At 46.0% G+C, this 26,523-nt stretch overlaps 1 protein-coding gene across 3 annotated transcripts in view; it reads right to left on the reverse strand.

Annotated features, from left to right (window-relative positions):
• Window positions 1-24,089, reverse strand: part of LOC141101101 (PDZ and LIM domain protein 5-like) — a 178,115-nt gene extending 154,026 nt beyond the window's left edge. The window contains exon 1 of one of the 3 annotated variants that reach the window (XR_012234895.1): window positions 23,735-24,085. The gene's annotated coding sequence lies outside the window, so the exon portion shown is untranslated. Of the gene's footprint in view, window positions 1-23,734 lie in introns of all 3 variants that reach the window. The other 2 variants (XM_073589932.1, XM_073589934.1) reach the window with 2 other exon arrangements.
• Between the last annotated feature and the right edge of the window lie 2,434 nt (window positions 24,090-26,523).

Genomic DNA, 26,523 nt, shown 5'->3' on the forward strand with positions numbered 1-26,523 from the left:
GCCGCAAGGCATTACTGGGAACGCTGAGGCCGTGAATGCAGCGCGGGACGTTGGAAGGTAAATATACCCCGATTTTTTATTCTTTTTTTTACAGGGGTATGGTACCCAGGGCCTGGAGGACAGTCTCCTCTCCTCCACACCGTGGGTACCAACCGCACATGAGACGCTTAACATCCCGCATGGTGGGCATAGCCACATGCGGGAAGTAAGCGATTCTCATGCATTCCTATGGGTGCGGAATCGCGGCAATTCTTTGCGATTCCGCACAAAAGAATGAGCATGCTGCGATTTTTTCCGCGATACGATTCCGCCGCGGAATGCCATAGGAATGCATGGGGGGCGTTCTGTACACGATTTTTAAACGTTTTCGCGCCGAAAATCGAGGCAAACACGCTTAAAAATCACTACGTGTGCACACAGCCTTACTGTACGCAAACCATGTGTCATTTCATGACGGGTTTTGTAATGATTTTACAGAAGCCTGCAATTGATTTAGCAGCTATTCTGCTATGTAGAACTCTATGAACTATAAATATGTGTCTCAATGAGATATATATTTCTATATATATATTATTTTGTTTGTGTCTTAACCTGTCATTGAGATCCGTTATGTGTCCCTTTTGCAAGCCAGTGAGAAAATCTGGTCATACGGATGCTTAGATGCGAGAAAATCGCATCCTGGCATTACCAATCGGATGACATATGAATCACTGTTCGTGAAACATTTGTGAGATTCTGGTCCGTGAAAAACGACCATATTTTTATATGTTGTTTGTGACTCCAGCCTAATGGAGATACCGCAAGTGTGTGCTTTAAAAAAAAAAAAAACCCACAAAGGGTTTAAACCGTCAAACCCCCATGGACCTACAAGTTATCTCCTGTCCAGTCGTTAGCGGACAACTTAATTGTCACCAAATAAGCCCTTTAAAGGAACATTAGAAATAGCTTTTCTGTATTAATAGTGTGCATTATAGCTTTTGGTTCTAGTTACAATACATCAAACACTGCTTTAAAGTTGGAGAAAAACAATACAATTAAACCCTAACAATCAAATGATGTTCAAACTAAGTACATGACAGCTGAAGTATATTTACTACATATGGCAAAGAATGTAAGAATAAACGTCGGTAGTGCTGGAGATCACATTTATGTCATGTAATTCTTGTTCATGCAGCAGGGAAAACCTTTCAAGAGTTACAGAAAAAGCATCTCACAAAATTAGAATATTATCAAAAAGTGAATTTATTTCAGTTCAATATAAAAAGTGAATCTCATTACATAGAGTCATTACAGAGTGATCTAATTAAAGTATTTATTTCTGTTAATATTGATTATGGCTTACAGATAATAATAACCCAAAAGTCATTATCTCAGTAAATTAGAATACTTTATAACACCAGCTTGAAAAAATTATTTTAAAATCCGAAATCTTGGCCTACAGAAATGTATGTTCAGTAAATGTACTCAATACTTGGTCGGGGCTCCTTTTGCATCAATTACTGCATCAATGCGGCGTGGCATGGAGGCAATCAGCCTGAGGCACTGCTGAGGTGTTATGGAAGCCCAGGTTGCTTTGATAGCAGCATTCAGCTCGTCTGCTTTGTTGGGTGTAGAAACTTCACACTAGACCTTGAAAATCAAGGTCCTATAGTCTGGAGGAAGAGAGGAGAGGCACACAAACCAAGCTGCTTGAGGTCCAGTGTGAAGTTTCCACAATCAGTGATGGTTTGGGGAGCCATGTCATCTGCTGGTGTAGGTCCACTGTGTTTTATCAAGACCAAAGTCAGCGCAGCCGTCTACCAGGAAATTTTAGAGTATTTTAAAGCTTTCCTCTGCCGACAAGCTTTTTGGAGATGGAAATTTCATTATCCAGCAGGACATGGCACCTATCCACACTGCCAAAAGTACCAATACCTGGTTTAAAAACAAACAATATCATTGTGCTTGATTCCTTAACCCTATAGAGAATCTATGGGGTATTATCAAAGAGGAAGATGAGACACCAGACAAAACAATGCAGAGGAGCTGACGGGCTGGGCTTTTATAACACCTCAGCAGTGCCACAGGCTGATCGCCTCCATGCCACGCCGCGTTGATGCAGTAATTGATGCAAAAGGAACCCCAACCAAGTATTGAGTGCATTTACTGATCATACATTTCAGTAGGCCAACATTTTGGATTTTAAAATCATTTTTTCAAGATAGCGTTTTAAAGTATTCTAATTTACTGAGATAATGGCTTTTGGGTTTTCATTGGCTCTAAGCCATAATCAACATTAACAGAAATCAACACTTGAAACAGACCACTCTGTTTGTAATGACTAATAAATGAGTTTCTCTTTTTTGTATTGAAGAACTGAAATAAAATTAACTTTTTGATGATATTCTAATTTTGTGAGATGCACCCGTGATTAAAATATATATGTTCTACCCTCTGAAATTTAAAACTAAAAGGATATTTTTTTCAGAAGCAACCGTGATGCAAAGTCACATAGCACCTAAAGTTTATAACTGTGCAGACATTTTATTGAAATTAAAAAAAAAAAAAAAAATGCAACAGTGAGGTTCCAAAAGGTCAAAATGATCAAAAGTTACTGCTCATTCTACAAATCAGTAGATCACTTTAGTTGTTTTTCCGCCTGAAAGGAGCCTGCCAGCACCAAATGACTGTTCAAACCAAGCACTTCTCCCTCCATCTCCTTTGAGTGACATCTTTAACTTTGCAGGAGCAAGAGAAGTCCGAGATAGACAGAAAATAATTAAGTTGGAAGGTGCACTGAGTCCTCACGCCAAGGGTGCAGCAAGCATTTGTGCTTGGTTTGCACAGTCATTTAGTGCTGACAGAATTATGGTATCTCACAACCTTTGGCCCACCTCTATCTGTATTGAAAGTTCAATGATAACATTACAAGTATACCAGCGAGTCCATGCATGTTCTACACATTGCCATTTCAGTATATAGCTGAAGCAGCAGGAGTCTCTTCTAGCATTGACTTTAAAAGATAATCAATTACAATATTTTCATTGACATCATTATTCAATAAGCTCTGGTACATTCCAAGCCCTACATCTCATAATATGTCAGCATGATTCCTATTAATACATTATCAGTCAGTAATCGGACTTTAATGAAAAAAATCCATGTGCTAGAACAGCAAAGGGTACTGGCCCAAGAGCAGAAGATGTGCTGCCAACGAAATGAGGTACTCAAAATAATCTCAAGTGCCACCTAAATAAAGACAAAATATTTGGGATAGTTAAATATAGCTGTGGAGGGAGAGAAGATAGGAGGAAGTCTTATAAAAGGTTTAATGTCTTTGCATAATGTAGGGTCACTACCTTTACTTTGATAAAGGGTTGTTGTAACGTAGTCATTTTACAATCAGCCTTAAAGTGATAGAATAGATTTTCACGTCGGTCTAGAAATGTAGAACTGGCAATAGCTCATATCATACAGATTTTCTTATGTGTTGATTACATGGTAACAGATCTACTTTACCAAGTGTATAGGAGTGGGATAAAGACAGAAAAGCACATTAAATTGTTAGCCTACAGGTGTCACGGGGTTACCGCGACAGTGTGGAGCCAGAAGACCGCAGCGACTGATTGCTCCTACTACGTCACTGAGAAGAAGCACTTTTCCTTCATTTTAAATGTGTTTATTTCTTCTGGCAGACCAGGGGTTAATCGGCCATGTTGGAAATCCCTGTGTTCACAGCTGAGCTCGGTTAGCCATTACTTTCCCCTTTATAGTCTGGGTTCTGTTACTAATCCTTGTCAGAGGTAGCATTTGCTGCATGGTTAATGAAGGGAGAAGAGTACACATGAGAAGGGGAGTTGGAGGAGTTAGCCTGCTTCACACATCAGTTTTTTACCATCAGTCAAGATCCGCCAATTTTTTTTAAAAACGGATCCGAACCTTTTTTTCACCCATAGACTTACATTATTGGCGGATCTTGACTGATGGTCGTCCGTCACACCCGTTTTTGTACAGATCCGCCAAGATTTTAGCAGCTCCCGGGCGGATGAAACGGACCATGCAACTTTTTTTTCGTTGGCGGTCCGCTAATTTCACCATTAACCCTTCCGGGAGCCGATAAAATCTCTCTCTCTCCTCACCGCTCCCGCGACATCTCCGTGCCCGACATCACCGCTCCCGCGACATCTCTGAGCCCGACATCACCGTCCCCGCGACATCTCCATGCCCAACATCACCATGTCCGCTCAACATACAGATGTCCGCTCTCTTCTTTCGGCTCCCGGATACCGCTACATCGCCGGTATGAGGTTTGTTTTTTTTCCCCAGGCGCGGTTCCTTTAACGGCGGATCCCAGCGCACCAACGGACCAGTGGCTCCCGTTAGTGTTTCGTCGCCCGCGGATCTTTTTTCCACCATTTTGGCGGATTTTAACTGACCTCAAAAACTGATGTGTGAAACAGGCTTTAGCTGTGACTGTTTGGTTTGTAGGTGTGGTAATTCCTTATCCTTCTCTATTTTGGTTTATTCCCCTACCGCCATGCCCCAATGAATTCCTCTGTTATATGTGAGTGAATATTTTGCATGCTTGGAATTTTCTGTTAACCCTTGTTTGTGTTGCCTTGTCGGGTTGGTGTAGTACGGTGCATAGTAGCACCTCTCTTCCCTGGGTGGGGGAAGAGAACAGACGGAGGGCTAAGGCTGGGTTCACATTGCGTTAGGGGGCAATGCGCTGACGGATCCGTTACATAGCGGCACTAACGCTATGTAACAGACCGGTTAATGCCGCCATTGCCCGCAATGAATGTAGCGCATCCTAACACATGCCAAAATCAGCCTATGGTATGGGCTAACACTAGGTAGCGCATAGTACCAAAGCGCTACCTAGCGTTAACGCATACAGTTAGCGCTAGGTTACAAAACGGATCCGTTAAACGGATGCCCTAATGCAATGTGACCCTAGCCTAACTTAGGAGATAAGGCAAGGGCTGAGACCCCGACATCTTCACCTTCGGAAGTATCCCAGGGAGTAGAGCCAGCTAGGGCGCCCCTTAGTGTTAGGGACAGGGAAGGAGCCCATGGTCCGGGTCACCCGACAGCTGTGTCGTGACAACAGGAGAGAGACAGCATATATTCTGTGCAGTACTGATGTTATACAAGTCACAGCTACCAGATAACTACAGGTAATAGGACTCTGAATTAAAAAGGTGCCCAAAAACAGACTATATACTAAAAGCTGTGGAGTCGGTAAGCCAAACATCCGACGCTTCTTGAACTCCACAGCACTGTCTGCTTACTGAGCATGTACATAAAGTGCAGCATAGATTCATCTCAGCTAAAAGCCGAGATCAGGAATAGAACATTTAATAACTTTCCCAAATTACAAAAAAAAAAAAAAAAAAGAATTACAGCATGTCCTGCACTGTACTACTGTACCCAATTAATTATATGTTGTCAGGAGTATGTCCATTTTATACCAACTCCACCAAAACACTGAATCCAAAGCTCTGTAATTGGGTGTGTTCTGGCTCGCTGATTAAATTAAGGTTCAAACTACGGTAAGTCCTGGCGAAACGTCACTGGCCAATTCTTTATATACACCTTCCCACCTGCTTGTTTTCCCCTCAGTCTCCGCCCCTCCCCCCTTTGACTGCTCTGGCTTCATCAAGCCAGAGAAGGGAGGAGATATATGGAAAACAGGCAGGTGGGAAGGTCGCAAGTGTCACGTTTGGTGCATTTTCCATGCGTTTTTTTATCGCATCCATAGACTTGCATTGGGGAATCCGATCCGAAAATCGGTGACAATCGCAGCATGCTGCGATTGTCTCGGTCCGAGGATCGGATACGGAAAAAAAAAAAAAAAAAAAAAAAAAAAAAAAAAAAAAATCGCATGATGTGAGCAGCACCATAGAATACCATTTGTTCGAATGCAATGCGATTTTTTATCGCATTGCATTCGACCGTTTTAATCGCTAGTGTGACCCCAGCCTAAAGGTTAAAGCGTCAATAGTCACTTTATGTCCCCATTAGATGATTATAGGGTCTTCTGAGATCTTGATCTGTTCTGCAGAACATGGCAGCAGCCACTACACACTGAATGCAGTTGTGCGGTGCAGCTTCATTCCATGTGTCTATATATCTGCTGCTGGAGCTTGTAACACCTGATCGGTGGGGATCCAACACCTGACACCAATCAGCTTGGACAAGCTCTTCTAGTGGCTGGTTGTAAGCACATGGACTAGAGCTGATATTTTTATCTAGCCAATGTTTAACAACTGATTAGAAAACCCCTTTATGTTCAACTTAGCAAGTGATTTCAGCAACAACATAGTAGTGATGTCATGTGGATATTCACACTATGGTTACTAAACTGTCCATACAGATCAGCAGATTAAAGGGTCTGCGGGGCTCCATGCACAGAGTTACATATTTTATTAAAGCAAATGGAACGAAGTTGAAATACCAGGCACACACATAAAATGTATGCCTCAGTATCTGTTAAATAATGGGTGCAGTGCTTGCGCCACAGCCCCTTTGGTCCTAGATGATAACAGTGATCTGATATTAGTGGTCTCTTATCTCTGGACAGCAAGTTTTCAAAGCTAAACCTTAATTCAAGCACAATACTGAAAGCAGCGACCAGAGGTGAGTGGATAAGAAGACAATAGGGGCACCTGGCAGGACAGTGTATATTGGTACTTAGCTAACTTACTATCTTAGCTGCAATTTTAATCACTAGAAAATTCTTCAAAGCTTCCCATTATAGGCTAGGTCTAGGTTCACATTGCGTTAACACAGCCCGTTCAACGCATAGAGTTGATGGGCTGCGCTAACGCTATAGCATAACGCGATATGCGTTATGCTATACCGCTAGCGCAGATGCTCCATCTGCACTAGCGGTGACGGAGCCTCATACGCTGCAGCCCGCGTCCGAGGCTCCGTCACTGAATGACACATCGCGAACGCGTGCCGCTTTACGGCATGCGTCGCGATGCGCCTGACAATGGGGCTGAATGGCAGCATTAACGGACTGCGTTACACCGCGGTGTAACGCAGTCCGTCTAACGCAGGGTTCCCCAACTCCAGTCCTCAAGGCCCACCAACAGATCATGTTTTCAGGATTTCCTTTGTATTGCACAGGTGAAGCAATTATCACCTGAGCAATACTAAGGAAATCCTGAAAACATGATCTGTTGGTGGGCCTTGAGGACTGGAGTTAGGGAACCCTGGTCTAATGGACTGCTATACCGTAATGTGAACCCAGCCTAACAGTAGCAGGTTTTTGTGGTCATGATAGTCCTTTCAGAGTTTTACATGGGTTTTCCAAGACTTTGATATTTATAGCTTAGAATGGAATTAATTACATACAGCCCTAGCAAAAATGAAGAGATCACTGAAAAATTGTCATTTTGACTGATTTTTCTCTTGATAGGTATATTTTTGAGTAAAATGTAAATTGCTCTTTTAGGCTGCGTTCACATGTTGCGGTTTTTAACGCGAGATTTTGCCGTGAAAAATAAGCATCCCATGCATTCCTATGGGATTCCGCAATGCTGTGCTAATGCTGCGTTTTTCTCTGCGGCGGAATCGCTTCGCGGTAAAAAAAGGCAGCATGCTCATTAATTTAGCGGAATCGCGGCAATTCCGTCCACATAGGAATGCATTGTTCTGCTTACTTTCTGCATGTGGCTGTGCCCACCATGCAAAAAGTAAGCAGAACATTTGTGGATGGTACCCACGGACCGGAGGAGAGGAGACTGCAAGAATGACCGCGATGACGTTGAGGTCTCACGGAAGCGCGACTTCTCTCGGTCATTTGCGCAAAGGATTACTGGGACGAGAAGATGCCGGGAGCGTGGAGAGAGGCGGGAAGGCTGCGCGGGATGCTGGAAGGTGAGAACAACATTTAAATTTTTTTTTTTTTTTTTTTTTTTTACATCCTATCTTTTACTACTGATGCTGCATAGGCAGCATCAGTAGTAAAAAGTTGGTCACACTTGTCAAACATTGTGTTTGGCGAGTGTGACCAACCTGTCAATCAGTTCTCCAAGCGATGCTCCAAATCACTTGGAAAACGCTAGCATTCTGCAAGCTAATTACGCTTGCAGATCGCTAGTTTTTCCGCGGGAAAGTCGCGGGAATTTAAAATGCGATTTTCCCGTGGAATGGAATTCCGGAATTCTCGCGGTAACTTCCGCGAGAGTTCCACTACGTGTGAACGTAGCTTAATTCTATAAATGACTGACAATATGTCTTCTAATTTCCAAGCACTACATTTTGTATTTATTTTCAGAAAATGAGATATGGTCAAAAGAACAAAAAATGCAGTTCTTGCAGACCTCAAATAATGCTATGAAAATAAGTTCATAATCAATTAGAAACAATACTAATGTTTTAACTCAGGAATAGTTCATAAATCAATATTTTGTGGAATAACCATGATTATTAAATCACAGCTTTCATGCGTCTTGGCATGCTTGCCACCAGTCTGTCACACTGCTTTTGGGTGACCTTATGCCACTCCTGGTACAAAAATGTAAGCAGTTCTTCTTTGTTTGATGGCTTATGACTATCCGTCTTCCTATTGATTACATTCCAGAGGTTTTCAATGGGGTTTACATTGATTGACCTAGCTGTGTGGCATGGCGCATTGTCCTGCTGGAAAAACCAGTCCTCAGAGTTGGGGGAACATTGCCTGAGCAGAAGGAATCAACTGTTTTTCCAGGATAACCTTGTATGCAGCTTGATTCATACGTCCTTCGCAAAGATTTACCTGCCCAATTCCAGCCATGCTGAAGCATCCCCAGATCTTCACTGAGCCTCCAACAAATTTTACAGTGGATGGAAGACACTGTGGCTTGTACGCCTCTCCAGGTCTCCATGTAACCATTAGACGACCAGGTGTTGGGCAAAGCTGAAAATTAGACTCATCAGAGAAGATTACCTTACTCCAGTCATCTATGGTTCAATCCTTATGGTCTTTGGCAAACTTCAGCCTGGCTCTCCTATGCTTCTCATTGAAGAAAGGCTTTTTTCTAACTTTACATGACTTGAGCCCTGCCTCTAGGAGCAGGTCACGAACTGTTCTTGCCCTGCACTTTACCCTAGCTGCCATTTGCCATTCTTTTTGTAGGTCACTTGATGTCATCCTGCGGTTGCTGAGTGACATTCGTATAAGATGATGGTCATCCTGGTCAGTGGAGAGTCGTTTTCACCCTCTACCGCTCTGTAGCTTTGTTGTCCCCAATGTCTGCTGCTTGACCTTGTTGTAATGGACTGCCATCTTAGAAATTTTAAGGATGGAGGCAACATGAAGCTCACTGTAGCCCTCTGCTAGTAAAGCCAGAATTGAGCCCTTCTTTTTAACTCCTTTGGGACAGTTAAGTTATTTTTTCATTCCTATTACTTTTGGGATATTACAAGAACTTGTTTTGCCATCCAGCTTGTCCTAATGCAAGAGGATTGTGAATACCATAGCAGGGTTTTTTTTTTTATACTTTCCTTCATTAAATAAGATTTGGTTCAGGTGATCACCTAATCAGAAGCACATTAAGTAGAATGAGGTGTACTCTGGTTGGAATTCAACTGCCGCTGGAATGGAATGGCTGTCAGACATGTAGAGAAGCTGATTTTTATAAAACTGTACAATGGTCTCTTACTTTTTGCCAGAGCTGTAAATGCTGAAAATAAACACCTCTGCTGTTGCTGAACCCCTTCAAGAAAAAGTGATTGCCGTCATCAGAAAGTGTGAATGGACAATTTTTACATTTTCCTGGGGGCTGCAGAATGCATTATGGAAGAGTACTTTATGCTAGTCTGATTGTTCTGGACGCAGAGGCACGCTGTCACCATGTAGCTTCTATTCCCTATGTAAATAAAGTTGAAGGGACCCTTGTGTATTACAAATTTCGTGAGTCCATTTAGGCAGCGATTTTTTTACTTGATTCATGCACGACCTTTAGTTGGCATGTAATGCCATTCAGTGCAGGGTGGGCTAAGGGGTAAAATAAAGAAAATAAATCCATACTGGAATGTGTCAGCTGTTCTCCACTGATCTGTATTATATATAGGCTTATACAGCATCATGAAAGTGCAACCGAGACCAATGAATGTCCAGCATGCAGAGCAGCAAGCACAGAGTTAAAGATCCACAATAATGCATCCCTGGCCATTTCATGCCTTGCGATTATGAAACCGAACACACCCAGCATCTGCCCTTCACGTCTACACTCAGCATACATTAGCCACTAACTTTATGGAACAGGCATTTTAGTAAGAAATTTGTGATAATAGGAGAAATAATTACTGGTATAGTGATGGGGTCTTGGCATTGGGTTTGGGGGCAGTAAGCTACCAGTGTTCAATGTTGTTTAGCATCTTTCCTAAGAATAAATTCTAATACAATGTGTTGCAGGACATTGGGAGTGGTTACTTAAAGCTACACTGTATTGGAATTGGTTTTTGTGGCATTTCCCCAAAGAATACAAGCCCATGAAAGTGCATAGATAGGACAAGTGGGGAGAATACGAGCAGATTTTACATACAGAAGTGCACATGTTAAAGGGAAACTGTCATGACCCTAAATACTACTGACCTGCATCCAGGTTATTAGCCATGCGGGACAGGACAGGTTCCCTTAACACATGCAACGTGTAAACCTACCCATAGATTTTGGCATTTTTTTCCCCAAGAGTTGTGTTATCAGGGTAGTAAGTTTTCTTTAAGAAAAAAAATTGCACAAATCCAACTAAATAAAAAAAAAAAAAAAATCACCAAAAACCACTTGAGAAAAAACTCCATGTAGTCAAAGATTTTATACAAGTGTGTTAAATGTTTAATATGTAAGGCTGTGTGCCTACAATTTTTTGCTGCATCACGCAGCATCTTAAGGGGGTTTTACACTAAGCGATATCGCTAGCAATATCGCTAAAAGGTCACTGGTTTTGTGACATTATAGCGATATCGCTATGTGTGATACTTACCAACGAGCCGGCTCCCCCGCTGTCCATCGCTGATCGCGCGAGAATGTCCGGCTCCATTTCTCGTCGGGCGCTTCCTGCTGAGACTTCCTGCTGTGACGACGAGCGACGCGTGGACGCGGGCGGGAGGACGTCAGGATCGCTGTGTGTGAAAGGTGAGTATCGTGCGCTGCGTCGCTGCTGCATCTTTCTGTGTGAAAGCTCACTAGCGATCATTTAGCGATGCACCAGCGATCCTGACCGGGTCGGATCACTGGTCGGATCGCTGGTGCATCGCTAAATGTAAAAGGGCCTTTATAGTTGCAGCCGATGGGATTTCTTGAAATCTAATGCCCACTGTGCTTGTTTTATTACTAGGACGGTGCGGGTTTCAAATCAGCAACATGCCAATATCTCTTGCACCAAGATTTTTCCCATAGATTTGCAGTAGAAGAGGAAAATCCACAGGTAAACACACACATTTTCATAGTAGATTTGCATTAAAAAAAAATGCATGTAATCAGCACATGACTATCAAAAGTTGTCAGTCAAATACCAGTGAGTATCAAAAACAAAGCAGCTTTGTTTAAAACAATAAATACAAAACACAAGTCAAAAATTCAATAAAAAAAAACTCAAATGCATGTAGCTTAATTTACTTAAAGGAAAACTGACACCATTAAAAAGCAGGTGGTATCATGTTTGATTAGTCCAGTGGGTGGTCCCATCAGCAACTGACAGCGTCCTTTGTATGAGTATGTATACAAGCTGTCAGTGAAAGTCAGACTTGCCCACTAGGCAGAAAAACCCAGAAATTCAAATGATTAAAAAAAAAAAAAAAACAACTTTCCCCCCCAAAAATTGGGGGGAATGGGGATGTGTCTAATAATTCAGATGCATCTTACCGGCTACGGATGAGCAGAGGGAGGTCCCATGATTGCTGCTGGCAGAGATAGGAGTGGGGTGATGGAGGTACTCGGAGGAGCAACGCTGTGGGTGTTCGGTGGCTCCGCCGACGTTTTGTTGGAGTCCCCGAACTGCCATGTTTCTATTACGGTGCACTCCGGGAAAATGGCCGCCGGGGGCTGCACATGCGCAGATGGAGATCTTGGTGCATGGGTCGCCCCCGGCGGCCATTTTCCCAGAGTGCACCTAATAGAAATATGGAAGTTCGGGGGCTCCAATAACAATGTCGGCAGAGCCCTGTGCCACCGAACACCTGCAGTATCGCACCTCCGAATACCCCTTCCTCCCAGCCTGGGTTCCGCAGCAGCACCCCACTCATGCCTCCTGGGACCCCACACCATTGCAGCCACCACGTACGGTAAGCAATAAGAAGCACGGATTATAAGAAGTACCAGCATTTTAACTTTTTTTCCCTATTTTTCTTCCCCCAAATTTGAGGTGCGTCGTCTAATCCGCAAAATACGGTATATAATCCATCTACTCAGCTCCCCCTGCCCTATAATATGCCACCAGATTAGACTGCATTTCCATAGTGACAGGTTCCCTTTAACATCAAAAACTCACCAAAAGCGCATTGTGGAAACGTAGCCTAATGAGCCCTCAGTGTTGGTGTAAGGACAACTCCTTGAACTGATGGACCTGATTTTGTTAAAGGAAATCTGTCAGCAGGTTTTGCAATGTAATCTGAAGACAGCATGCTGTAGGTGTTAAAACACAAATTTCTGCAATGCCTGATACCTCTATTATCAAGCTCTATGGTTTTGTTTGCTTGCAATGACTGTTTTAGCATCAGTAGGTTATCAGTGCCAGGACACAGCAGCTTGTGCTTCCCGGTCCACCCCGTCCTGCAATAGAGAGCCGGGTGTATGCTCAGCTTTCTCAGTCAGCTGTGTTTCATTCTAAATGTAAGAGCTCTGATTGTGTGAGAACGGCTGCACCCAGTAATCTAAGTAATACATCATTGGATTCTTCTATTTGCCTAAATTACACTGCTCCCAGATGGGATCGCAAAAACCTGCTGACAGATTCTCTTTAAATCAGTGCCACGAAGGCCAAGTGCCCGAGGAAGTTTGAAGGTTTTCATAAATTAGTCATCTTATAAATGCTAAAAGAGAACTGGAGAACTGCACAGTTAGATATCTCAAAGAACTATATGTAGACCAATAAGTAATTCCTTTTCCAGTGAAATGTCCAATTCACTTTACTACCTTCTCAGAACTCTGTAGCAAATGACTTATCACTCAGCTGCTGTAATACTCTTCTAGTAAAATGCTCATGGCTGACAAGAGGAAACAGCTTAATGTTCCTTAGCGGTAACGTCTGAAGCACACCTGCTTTGAAATGCCTTAGTGATCTGTATCCAGCACATTCCCATATTCCAACTCCTTCAAGTTTGCAGAGGCAGAACGGAAGAAAACTTCATGTGTCATGTGTGCTGCCCTTTTGACTCCTTACCCTCGCCCACTGACTTTGGTGGCAATTTAAAAAGCATGCCGACTTCCCTAGTAGTCACTGGGCTGAGGCATTCTGTATGTAACTTCCTTCCCTACAGTCAGAGCTCAATCACATAGAAATAATGAGCCAGCCTGCCAGGAAGTCATGGAAGAGACCCTGACTGCACGGAACTGAATATAGTGTCTTGACTATCATATGCACAATAAATAGAAAGGGAACGTAAAGGGGATTTTCACTTTGGCTATTTTTTTTTTTTTAGATGAAATGTCCCCTGTCAATAACATGAATAAAAAGTGTCCTGTTACTAGGATCAGTGATCTCAGCTGTATTCTGCAAGTGAAGATGTTTTCCAACCTACCAAATAATAAAAAAAGTATAGCACTCTTGTTAAGTGTAGTTTTTTACCGGAATCCCAAATCCCTGCCTCACGCAGCCTTGTGGCTTCTTGATTTATGGTAGCAGGACTTGTTAGTGGTTTTAGTTATTAGGTAGGTCAGGTCCAATAACTTACTGAAAAAGCACACAGAAACAATGAAAAGAATGAAGACGCATTTCTATGAAACAACTTGCTGTCCATATGTTTAGTCGTTGGATACATGAAGCCATGAAAAGACTCAGACTCCAAGCGAATAAAAAGAGTGAGCTGGCCATTCTTCGAGCATTTACCACTCTAAGCTCTATACATTACAATAGAAGGCAATGGGATGATTAAGAAAAAAACTGACTAAGGCCAAAAACGATAAAGTGCACAGAAAGCATCCAAAACAACAGCTGATGTTTCCTGAATCATTTTCACCAATCTGTAAAAGACCTTGTGTGCACCCTAAAGAAAGAGAGGCTGAAGTTAGAGCTCACAGTAGTCTCCCTATTTCTGGGCTGTGTGAGATGTTCTGCTTCTCAGTGGGAAGAGAACACTGTGCAGGGGAAGAATGGCAGATGCCATGATCCTCTTTCTAGATGTAACGTAGTTAGGTAAGAAGAGATGGAAGATGGATTCCTGTGTGTTAAGGAGCAGCAGGAGGAGGTGGAGAAGGCAGCAGCTAGAAATTTTCCCACAACATTCACACATTCAGTATTTATAAGCCAAAACCAGGAGTGGGTGATAAATCCAGAAGTGGTGACGTGTTTCTATTGTACTACTCCTCTGATTGTTCCACTCCTGATTTTGGCTTACAAATACTGAACATGTGAGCATGGCCATAGACTGAGCCGAAAGCAGTCTGCAGAGACGCCTGTGCATTTAAATATAACCTGACATCAGATACATGCTGCCCAATCTGTAGGAAGCATGTATGAGGCGCTGGCTGTGCCATCTCAGCCAGGTAAGTTTGACTATGAGAGAAAAAAAAAAAAAAAGATACACTTTCAAAACCCACTGGTCTGAGAGAACAGCACAGGAGACTAGTCAGACAGGTGGGTCCCTGGCAGTTTCTTGAAGCCCACTGACAGGTCTCTGCCCATACACACACGTAGGCAGAGACCTGTCAGTCACGTCAGCGGGTGGGGAGAAGATGCAGGTGATCCGCTTGTTTCACGGCTGTTAAAAGAATATTTTCTTTCTCTGAAAGGGCCACAGCATTTCAGAATCAAATATATATATATATATATATGACATCGCAGACAGTGGCTAATACCTGCTGCCCTCTGATTGGGCAGCTTATACACATGTCAGGTTCTCTTTAAAGGGAATCAGTCACTCCATTTTTGGCCTATAAGCTGCGCCACAGCCATCAGGGGCTTATCTACAGCATTCTGTAATGCAGTAGATAAGCCCCCGATGTAACCTGAAAAACAAGTTACCGTAGATTATACTCAGCGTGAGGCTCGGTTGGGTGTCGGAGTCCGGTCCGGCGCCTCCCATCTTCTATGGATGATGTCCTCCTCCTTTCTTCTGCCTCGGCTCCTGCGCAGGCATACTTTACCTGCCCTGTTGAGGGCAGAATAAAATACTGCAGTGCGCAGGAGGCGGGAAAAGGTCAGAGAGGTCCAGCGCCTGCGTACTGCATACTTTACTCTGCCCTCAACAGGGCAGGTAAAGTGCGCAGGAGCCGCGGCAGAAGTAAGGAGGACGTCATCGCTAGAAGATGGGAGGCACTGGACCGGACTTTGCCCACGCCGGCTAATAAATGATGGTAGTCACCTCTAATGTACAGCCATTGAAGCAGCTCCAGCAAGTCTGAGCTAGTGCACAGATCAGGTCTATTATCTTACAGTCTGTAATACTGCAGATTTGTCACAAGCTCTGCTACATATGGTAATTTAGTTTGAAATATTGATTATTTATCAAAATCTCACTACTGGGGGACACACTGTACACACCATTCATTGGTCACAGGAAGTAAGAGGATTCATAGAGGTTCCAATGCAAAAGTCAATGTACACCATGTGGACAGAGGTACTGAGACACCACTGTCACAGGCGTATAACCCCTGGCCCCCAGCCATGCAGTCTGCCCCAACAGATATTTGGGACAGAATGTCCCATCCTAATGAGTTTACTGAATTGACAATGCAACAAGACAGCTTGTGAGATTCCCCCCCCCAATCAACTACAAGTTCTATTATTGAAAAATTAAAAGGATTTTGGAACCACAACTCAGGAATAATAAAGATTATTATTAACTCAGGAATGAAGTGACAAACTACATAAAGTCAGAGAGGTCATTAAATTATTGGCTTTACTATTTTAATAATGACCCTACCCTTAGAATGGGCCATAAATATCTTATCAGTGAGGATGCGACACCCAGCACCCCAGCCAATCAGATGTTACCTATGCCAGCTGTTCTCAGATGCTGCCGGAACACAGCAGCCTCTGTCATTTCCATAGTGACCGTGGACTGTAAATCCACCCCTATACAAGTTAAAGGGAACCTGTCAGCGGGATTGTGCACCGTAACCTACAGTCAGTGTCAGGTCGGCGCCGTTATACTGATTAAAATGATACGTGGGTGATGAAATCTGTCTTGTGGTTTATTTTCAGTTTTGAGTTAATGATACGCTTGTGCTCCGTGGCGACCTGTGCGGGGATCTTCATGTTGTGCTCTGATTAGGTATTCATAATTCAGCCTGCTGACAGATCACTGATCCCTCAATGATCCGCCCCCTAGATTACATAATGAATCTATATATACATAAAATTATGTATGTATGTATGTATGTATGTATGTATGTATGTATGTATGTATGTATGTATGTATGTGTGTATCACCAATCACGAAGCATCTTTGATTTCACCAGAGCTGTTTAAAAGAAGTTGAGCTGTGATTGTTTGCCGTGAGGAACAGTTTTCTCCTTCTACGACACCTCAGCAGACACTGACCGAGTGGGAGAAATCTGGCATCCCCGGAAACATAAGATCCCAGCCATTGTCTGCCCCCCAGAAAGGAGCAGAGAGCACATGACCGAAATGAATCACCCCCTCCCTGCCAATATACTGATCACACATCCTTCATCCCATAGTCCAGTGCCCATATACCCATCTCACATCCTTCATCCCATAGGCACATCTTCCCTTTTAAAGGGATCTCTGGTATGGAAGTTAGGGAAAATACCCCAGCGCTCTGATTCTGACCCCAGGCCCCTCTTAAAGTGATCATTGATATGGAAGTCAGGGCAATTCCATCCAGCGCAAGGTTTTGACCCCAGGCATCTCAATGGGATCCCCGGTATGGAAGTGAGGGCAAATCCATTCTGCGCTCTGATTCTGACCGCAGGCCCTTCTTAACCCCTTCCCAACCTTTGACGCTAGGTAGGCGTCATGAAAGTTGGTGCCAATCCGACCCACGACGCCTATGTGGCGTCATGAATTCATAGCCCCCTGCGGGTTGGGTGACCGGGGTCACTGAAAGGTCATCCGACCCGCACATACAGTACCCCTTGTGCTTCACCCAGGGGGGTGGCTTAGCCCCTCCGTGGCTACAATCGCTCTGATTGGCTGTTTCACTTTTAACAGCCAATCATAGCGATTTGTAATATTTCACCAATGAAATTTTTTGTGGAAAAAAAAATAATTTTTTATTTTCACGGCTCTGCGTTATAAACTTCTGTGAAGCACTTGGGGGTTCAAAGTGCTCACCACACATCTAGGCAAGTTCCTTGGGGGGGTCTAGTTTCCAAAATGGGGTCAATTGTGGGGGGTTTCCACTGTTTAGGCAGATCAGGGGCTCTGCAAACGTAACATGACGCCCGCAGACCATTCCATCAAGTCGGTATTTCAAAACGTCACTACTTCCCTTCCGAGCCCCGACGTGTGCCCAAACAGTGGTTCCCCCATATGGGGTACCAGCGTACTCAGGACAAACAGGACAACAACTTTTGGGGTCCAATTTCTCCTATTACCATTGTGAAAATAAAAAATAGCAGGCTAAAAAATAATTTTTTGAGGAAAAAAATATTTTTTATTTTCACGGCTCTGCGTTATAAGCTTCTGTGAAGCACCTGGGGGTTCAAAGTGCTCACTATGCATCTAGATAAGTTGCTTAGGGGGTCTAGCTTCCAAAATGAGGTCATTTGTGGGGGAGCTCCAAAGTTTAGGCACACGGGCTCTCCAAACACAACATGGTGTCCGCTAACAATTGGAGCTAATTTTCCATTCAAAAAGTCAAATGGCGCTCCTTCCCTTCTGAGCCATGCCGTGCACCCAAACAGTAGTTCCCCCGCAACATATGGGGTATCGGTGTACTCAGGACAAATTGCACAACTTTTGTGGTCCAATTTCTCCTGTTAGCCTTGTGAAAATAAAAAAATAGCGGGCTAAAAAATCATTTTTGAGGAAAAAAAAAAGATTTTTTTATTTTCACTGCTCTGCGTTATAAACTTCTGTGAAGCACTTGGGGGTTCAAAGTGCTCACCACACATCTAGATAAGTCCCTTGGAGGGTCTAGTTTCCAAAATAAGGTCACTTGTGGGGGAGCGCCAATGTTTAGGCACACAGGGACTCTCCAAACGTGACATGGCAACCACTAAATATTCCAGCATATTTTCCATTCAAAAAGTCAAATGGCGCTCCTTCCCTTCTGAGCCCTGCCGTGCCCAAACAGTGGCTTATGACCACATATGAGGTATCAGTGTACTCAGGGGAAATTGCCCAACAAATTTTAGGATCCATTTTATTCTGTTGCCCATGTAAAAATGAAAAAATTGATGCTAAAAGCAAATTTTTGTTGGAAAAATTAAAATGTCCATTTTTTCCTTGCTTTAGTTCCTGTGAAGCACCTGAAGAGTTAATAATCTTTTTTAATGTAGTTTTGAGTAGCTTGAGGGGTGCAGTTTTTAGAATGTGTCACTTTTGGGTATTTTCTGCCATATAGACCCCTCAAAGTGACTTCAAATGTGAGGTGGTCCCTAAAAAAATGGCTTTGTAAATTTTGTTGTAAAAATGAGAAATATCTGGTCAACTTTTAACCCTTATAACTTCCTAACAAAAAAAAAAAAAAAAAATTATTTCCAAAATTGTGCTGATGTAAAGTAGACATGTGGGAAATGTTCTTTATTAACTATTTTGTGTCACATAACTCTGGTTTAACAGAATTAAATTTCAAAATTGCGAAATTTTCGCCAAATTTCCGCTTTTTTTCCACAAACGCAAAAATTATCGACCTAAATTTACCAATAACAAAGCCCAATATGTCACAAAAACAATCTCAGAATCACTAGGATATGTTGAAGCATTCCTGAGTTATTACCTCATAAAGGGGCACTGGTCAGAATTGCAAAAAATGGCCAGGTCATTAAGGTCAAAATAGGCTGGGTAATGAAGGGGTTAAAGGATCCCCGTTATGGAAGTTGAAAATCCACTCTGCGCTCTGATTCTGACCCCAGGCTTCTATTAAAGGGATCCCTGGTATGGAAATTAGGCTATTTTCACATTAACGGTTTTTAGCGCAGCGTATCATGCGCGTCCATGCCCCTATGTTTACTGTCTAGCGTTTGCATGCGTTTTCATGCGCATGCGTTTTTTTTTTTGGTTTGTTTGTTTTTTATAGTGTGCGCCTAGGCACGCCGGACGCAACCTGCTGCATTTTTGGTCCGTCCAACCCGTGTCAAAAAAACGCTTGCGCACGAAATGCGCAAAAAAAAAAAAAAAATCACATTACAGTCTATGGGAACGCAGGTGTGCGCATGCCTGCGTTTAAAATCGCATGTGTTTTAAGAGTTAACATGGCTAGAAACTGGTTAAAACGCATGCTCCTAAAAAAAGCAAATGCATGATCGTTTTCTGCATGCGTTTCTATTGCGCACGAAGCGCAGCGCTAAAAAACGCTAATGTGAAACTAGCCTTAGGACCGTTCCACTCAGCGCTCTGGTTCTGACCCCAGGCTGACGGGATGATGTGGGATTTTAGGTGTAGTAGTCTGGTGGCTCTGGCTGACGGGATGATGTGAGATATTAGGGGTAGTAGTCCGGTGGCTCTGGCTGACGGGATGATGTGGGATTTTAGGTGTAGTAGTCTGGTGGCTCTGGCTGACGGGATGATGTGAGATATTAGGGGTAGTAGTCCGGTGGCTCTGGCTGACGGGATGATGTGTGATATTAGGGGTAATAGTCCGGTGGCTCTGGCTGACGGGATGATGTGGGATATTAGGGGTAGTAGTCCGGTGGCTCTGGCTGACGGGATGATGTGGGATATTAGGGGTAGTAGTCAGGTGGCTCTGGCTGACGGGATGATGTGGGATATTAGGGGTAATAGTCCGGTGGCTCTGGCTGACGGGATGATGTGGGATATTAGGGGTAGTAGTCAGGTGGCTCTGGCTGACGGGATGATGTGGGATATTAGGGGTAATAGTCCGGTGGCTCTGGCTGACGGGATGATGTGGGATATTAGGGGTAGTAGTCCGGTGGCTCTGGCTGACGGGATGATGTGGGATATTAGGGGTAGTAGTCCAGTGGCTCTGACGGAATGATGTGGGATATTAGGGGTAGTAGTTCGGTGGCTTTGACGGGATGATATGGGATAATAGGGGTAGTAGTCTGGCGGCTGTGACGGGATGATGTGGGATAATAGGGGTAGTAGTCCGGTGGCTCTGACTGACAGGATGATGTGGGATATTAGGGGTAGTAGTCCGGTGGCTCTGGCTGACAGGATGATGTGGGATATTAGGGGTAGTAGTCCAGTGGCTCTGACGGAATGATGTGGGATATTAGGGGTAGTAGTCCGGTGGCTCTGGCTGACAGGATGATGTGGGATATTAGGGGTAGTAGTCCGGTGGCTCTGGCTGACAGGATGATGTGGGATATTAGGGGTAGTAGTCCGGTGGCTCTGACTGACAGGATGATGTGGGATATTAGTGGTAGTAGTCCGGTGGCTCTGGCTGACAGGATGATGTGGGATATTAGGGGTAGTAGTCCGATGGCTCTGGCTGACAGGATGATGCAGGATATTAGGGGTAGTAGTCCAGTGGCTCTGACGGAATGATGTGGGATATTGGGGGTAGTAGTCCGGTGGCTCTGGCTGACAGGATGATGTGGGATATTAGGGGAAGTAGTCTGGTGGCTCTGACGGAATGATGTGGGATATTGGGGGTAGTAGTCCGGTGGCTCTGGCTGACAGGATGATGTGGGATATTAGGGGAAGTAGTCTGGTGGCTCTGACTGACAGGATGATGTGGGATGTGGCTATGCGGTGCTCTACAGCAGGGTTCCCCAACTCCAGTCCTCAAGGCCCACCAACAGATCATGTTTTCAGGATTTCCTTTGTATTGCACAGGTGAAGCAATTATCACCTGAGCAATACTAAGGAAATACTGAAAACATGATCTGTTGATGGGCCTTGAGGACTGGAGTTGGGGAACCCTGCTCTACAGTACACTCAGATATATTCATTAGAATTTGTTATAACTAGCCGTTGTTAGTTACTATGCCCAAGCAACGCAGGGCTCTTCAGCTAGTATTATATATAGCTTGGGAAAAAAAAGTCTTCTTCTGCAGGCAGACGCCAGCTGTGGCACCTGCGCTTAAGCCTGATCGCATATCTACTGAGCATAGAATTATTATGTTTGATCTTATCCTTATATTCATAGAAAAAAAAAAAAAAAAAAAAAGAGTCCATTTGAAAATGGCACCAGTCGCACCTGCGCAGTAATAGCTGTTGGTGATCAGATAGCTGCTACTGCACAGGTGCCGCCATATTGCTAGAGAAAAAGAAAAAATTCCTTCTCCAAGATGGCGCTACTGCGCAGGCGCCATTTACAAACAATTTTTTTTTTTTTTTATGAATATATGGATAAGATCAAACAAACAAAACTATTATATGCACAATAGATATGCGATCAGGCTGCAGCACAGGCGCGATCACCTACCTGCAGAAGGGTCCCCCCCCCCCCCAAGCTATATATAATATTCATTATGTAAAGTAGGGGGCAGGTCACTAAGGGATCAGTGACCTGTCAGAAGCCATACAGATGAATCCCTAATCAGAGCACCAAATGACTTGAAGACCCCTCCATAGGCCGCCACGGGGGCACCAGCATATCATTAACTCAAAACTGGAAATAAAGATTAAACAACAGCCACAAGACAGATATCATCATCCAAGGTATCATTATAATCAGTATAACGGCACTGACCTGACACTGTCTCTAGATTACTGTGCACAATCCTGCTGCAGATCCCCTTTAATAGGTGGTGGATCTGCAGTACCCAGGCCACTTAGGGGGGACACATCATTGGTGCAACCCATTCAGCTGTACAGGGGTCCAAGAGATAAGGGGGGACATTTTCTCCTTCAAATCAGCAAACCGGTCCTGTCACAGACACAAAGAGGGGCCCATAAACTGGTCTTGCACAAGGTCCATCTTCTGTCTATATCTGCCGCTACAGTTTTGATGGAGCTGCTGTGATCTGGCACCATCTGAGAACTTCAGGCCTCTGCTAGTAAATAAAGGCTGGTCAGCAGGAATGCAGTTTCTCACCTCATCCAATCTGATACTGGTGGCCTGATAAAGGTACTGTCACACTTAGCAATGCACCAGCGATCCCGACCACGATATGACGCGGTCAGGATCGCTGGTACATCGCTAAGTGGTCGCTAGTGAGCTGCCACACAGGCAGATCTCACCAGCGATATCGCAGGGGTCAGGGGTCGCTACTTACCTGTCGGACGAGGCGATCCTGCGTCCTTCCACCCGCGTCCACGCGTCGCTCGTCTCTCCACAGCAGGAAGCTGACGACGAGAAAAAGTCCAGGACGTTCTCGCGCGATCAGCGATAACCAGCGGGGGAGCGGTCGGAGGTAAGTATCACACATAGCGATATCGCTAGCACTATCGTCGTTATAGCGATATTGCTAGCGATATCGCTTAGTGTGACAGGCCCTTAAGTCATCAAGACATCTGCAAGGAGTTAGTATGTTCTCCCCGTGTTTGCGTGGGTTTCCTCCGGGTTCTCAGATTTCCTCCCACATTCCAAAGACATACTGATAGGGGATTTAGATTCTGATCCCCAATGGGGACAGATGATGTCTGGAAAGTGCTATGGAATTAATGGCGCTATTTAAATCAGTAAAATAAATAAAGAAGTAGAAGCCAACCTCTAAGTGCTGATATGCACAGTGCAGAAGCCACCAATCTTCTGCAGACTACTCAATAACTGCAGAGTTCCAAACCTCCTCTGGCACTAACATCTGCAAAAAACTGTGCTTCCACGGCCAAGCTGTTGCATGCACGCCTTACATCACCAAGCACAATGCAAAGTGTGAGATGGAGTGGTGAAAGGCATGACAGCACTGGACTCTGGAAACTTATTTTTGGAGTGATGAATGACACCGCTCTACCAGGCAGTATAATGGATGAGTCTGGGCTTGATGAATGCCAGGGGAATATTACATGCATGATCACTGTGCCAACTGTAAAGGTTGGTGGAGCAGGAATAATGCTATGGGGGGGGGCTGCTTTTCAGGGGTCATGTAGGTCCATTAGTCCCAGAAAAGGGAAATCTGTGAGAGCTGCACAAGGTCCGCTCCATATTCCTGCACATTGATTCAGTATGGGATCTATCCTAGAAGCTGGAGGTCCTGCAATGTGTAGGTGTCCCATTACTTCTGGCCATAAGGGGGACCTTACACTGACAAACCAGGTGATATCAGCCCCTATAGTGTCCTGTGTGGCGCCATATAAGCCAGCCTAACAAATAGCGCCTGCTCCAGAGCACCGAGGACCCACACTAGACGCCTTGTAATGCCGGCTTATGGGGGAAAGGAATGGAGACAAGAAGCCTAGCTCCCCATATCACATCCACCTCTGTACTAATAAATATATATATATCTATGCATGTGCCCTCACACAGGGTGACAGCAGCAGCCCCGCATTCATCACTGCCTGTCTGCCCGGGAGCCGGCACACACTCCCAGGTGCCGGCATGCCCCCCAGTACAGGGCACCCACCTGTGAGCGCAGGGCAGTGCCAGGAGCGGGCAGCACCGATCAGGACTCCGGGACTGGCGACGTCTCCTCACTAGAACTTCCGCCTGTGGTTTATATGTCGGCGGCTCTCTTGGGTGTTCTCTTCCTCTCTCGACTCGTTACCTCACACGGGGACTGTCCATTGCCCCTCCCAGAGAAGGAGGCCGGCACAAAGCTGACAAGGGAGGGCAGGGAACCTGGGCAGCGCCCCTCACCGCTAGGTAGACGGTGCTCAGTGCCCCCTGCAGACGCCCTGGAGCTCCTCACAGGGGTCCCTCCTTCGTGTCCGTGCCTCCTCACACGGCTCCTTCGTGTCCGTGCCCCCTCACACGGCTCCTTCGTGTCCGTGCCCCCTCACACGGCTCCTTCGTGTCCGTGCCCCCTCACACGGCTCCTTCGTGTCCGTGCCTCCTCACACGGCTCCTTCGTGTCCGTGCCTCCCCACACGGCTCCTTCGTGTCCGTGCCTCCTCACACGGCTCCTTCGTGTCCGTGCCTCCTCACACGGCTCCTTCGTGTCCGTGCCCCCTCACACGGCTCCTTCGTGTCCGTGCCCCCTCACACGGCTCCTTCGTGTCCGTGCCCCCTCACACGGCTCCTTCGTGTCCGTGCCCCCTCACACGGCTCCTTCGTGTCCGTGCCCCCTCACACGGCTCCTTCGTGTCCGTGCCCCCTCACACGGCTCCTTCGTGTCCGTGCCCCCTCACACGGCTCCTTCGTGTCCGTGCCCCCTCACACGGCTCCTACGTGTCCGTGCCCCCTCACACGGCTCCTACGTGTCCGTGCCCCCTCACACGGCTCCTTCGTGTCCGTGCCCCCTCACACGGCTCCTTCGTGTCCGTGCCCCCTCACACGGCTCCTTCGTGTCCGTGCCCCCTCACACGGCTCCTTCGTGTCCGTGCCCCCTCACACGGCTCCTTCGTGTCCGTGCCCCCTCACACGGCTCCTTCGTGTCCGTGCCCCCTCACACGGCTCCTTCGTGTCCGTGCCCCCTCACACGGCTCCTTCGTGTCCGTGCCCCCTCACACGGCTCCTTCGTGTCCGTGCCCCCTCACACGGCTCCTACGTGTCCGTGCCCCCTCACACGGCTCCTACGTGTCCGTGCCCCCTCACACGGCTCCTTCGTGTCCGTGCCCCCTCACACGGCTCCTACGTGTCCGTGCCTCCCCACACGGCTCCTTCGTGTCCGTGCCCCCTCACACGGCTCCTTCGTGTCCGTGCCCCCTCACACGGCTCCTTCGTGTCCGTGCCCCCTCACACGGCTCCTTCGTGTCCGTGCCCCCTCACACGGCTCCTTCGTGTCCGTGCCCCCTCACACGGCTCCTTCGTGTCCGTGCCCCCTCACACGGCTCCTTCGTGTCCGTGCCCCCTCACACGGCTCCTTCGTGTCCGTGCCCCCTCACACGGCTCCTACGTGTCCGTGCCCCCTCACACGGCTCCTACGTGTCCGTGCCCCCTCACACGGCTCCTACGTGTCCGTGCCCCCTCACACGGCTCCTACGTGTCCGTGCCCCCTCACACGGCTCCTTCGTGTCCGTGCCCCCTCACACGGCTCCTTCGTGTCCGTGCCCCCTCACACGGCTCCTTCGTGTCCGTGCCCCCTCACACGGCTCCTTCGTGTCCGTGCCCCCTCACACGGCTCCTTCGTGTCCGTGCCCCCTCACACGGCTCCTACGTGTCCGTGCCCCCTCACACGGCTCCTACGTGTCCGTGTCCCCTCACACGGCTCCTTCGTGTCCCCTCACACGGCTCCTTCGTGTCCGCGCCCCCTCACACGGCTCCTTCGTGTCCGCGCCCCCTCACACGGCTCCTTCGTGTCCGCTCCCCCTCACACGGCTCCTTCGTGTCCGCGCCCCCTCACACGGCTCCTTCGTGTCCGCGCCCCCTCACACGGCTCCTTCGTGTCCGCGCCCCCTCACACGGCTCCTTCGTGTCCGCGCCCCCTCACACGGCTCCTTCGTGTCCGCGCCCCCTCACACGTTTTATCCTGCACTTGCCATTTTAGTGCAATGTTATCACTATTTTCCTGCAGTGAAAAAAATCAATGAAGTTTTTGGAGTTTTGCAAAACTGCAGGTTTCTTTATTTTTTTACTACAAAAACCGCTGCAGAAAGATGTTAGGTTTGACTGTGAGTAGAAATTGACAATGAGCACTATCATTTAGATTTCGGCTGCATATTTTAGATATATAGCACATTTTGGTAATTTCTTGTATTTTTCAGTCACAAATTTCTCCCTAAGAAGAAACTCCATTTGTATATGACAAAAGGAATACAAACCTCATTGTTTTTTTCTCGTTAGTGTTGGGGCTAGGGTTACAGTTGGGGTTAGGGTATGTGCACACGCTGCGGACCCGCAGCAGTTTTAGCTGCGGTGTACAGTACCATTCAAATGAATGTTAAAAAAAACCGCTGTGTAGACGTTGCGGAAAAATCCGCGCGGATTTGCTGCGGTTTTGAAACCGCAGAAAGAATTGACATGTCAATTCTTTCTGCGGAATCCGCAGCGGGTTCCTATCTCCACCATTGTGGAGATGGTGAATCCGCAGGACCAAACCGCAGGCAAAACCGCAGATAATCCGCAGGTCTTTTGACCTGCGGTTTTTGCAAAATCCGTGCGGATTAATCCGCAGCGGATTCCGCAGCGTCTGCACACACCCTTATGGTGGTATTGGGGTTAGGGGTGTGTTGGGGTTAGGGTTGGATTTAGAATTGGGGGGTTTCCACTGTTTAGACACCTCAGGGGGTCTCCAAACGCAACATGGCTCCTGGA

Source organism: Dendrobates tinctorius, unplaced genomic scaffold (genome assembly GCF_039654945.1).
Source record: "Dendrobates tinctorius isolate UK_male_01 unplaced genomic scaffold, ASM3965494v1 ptg000011l, whole genome shotgun sequence".
Taxonomy (NCBI): Eukaryota; Metazoa; Chordata; class Amphibia; order Anura; family Dendrobatidae; genus Dendrobates; species Dendrobates tinctorius.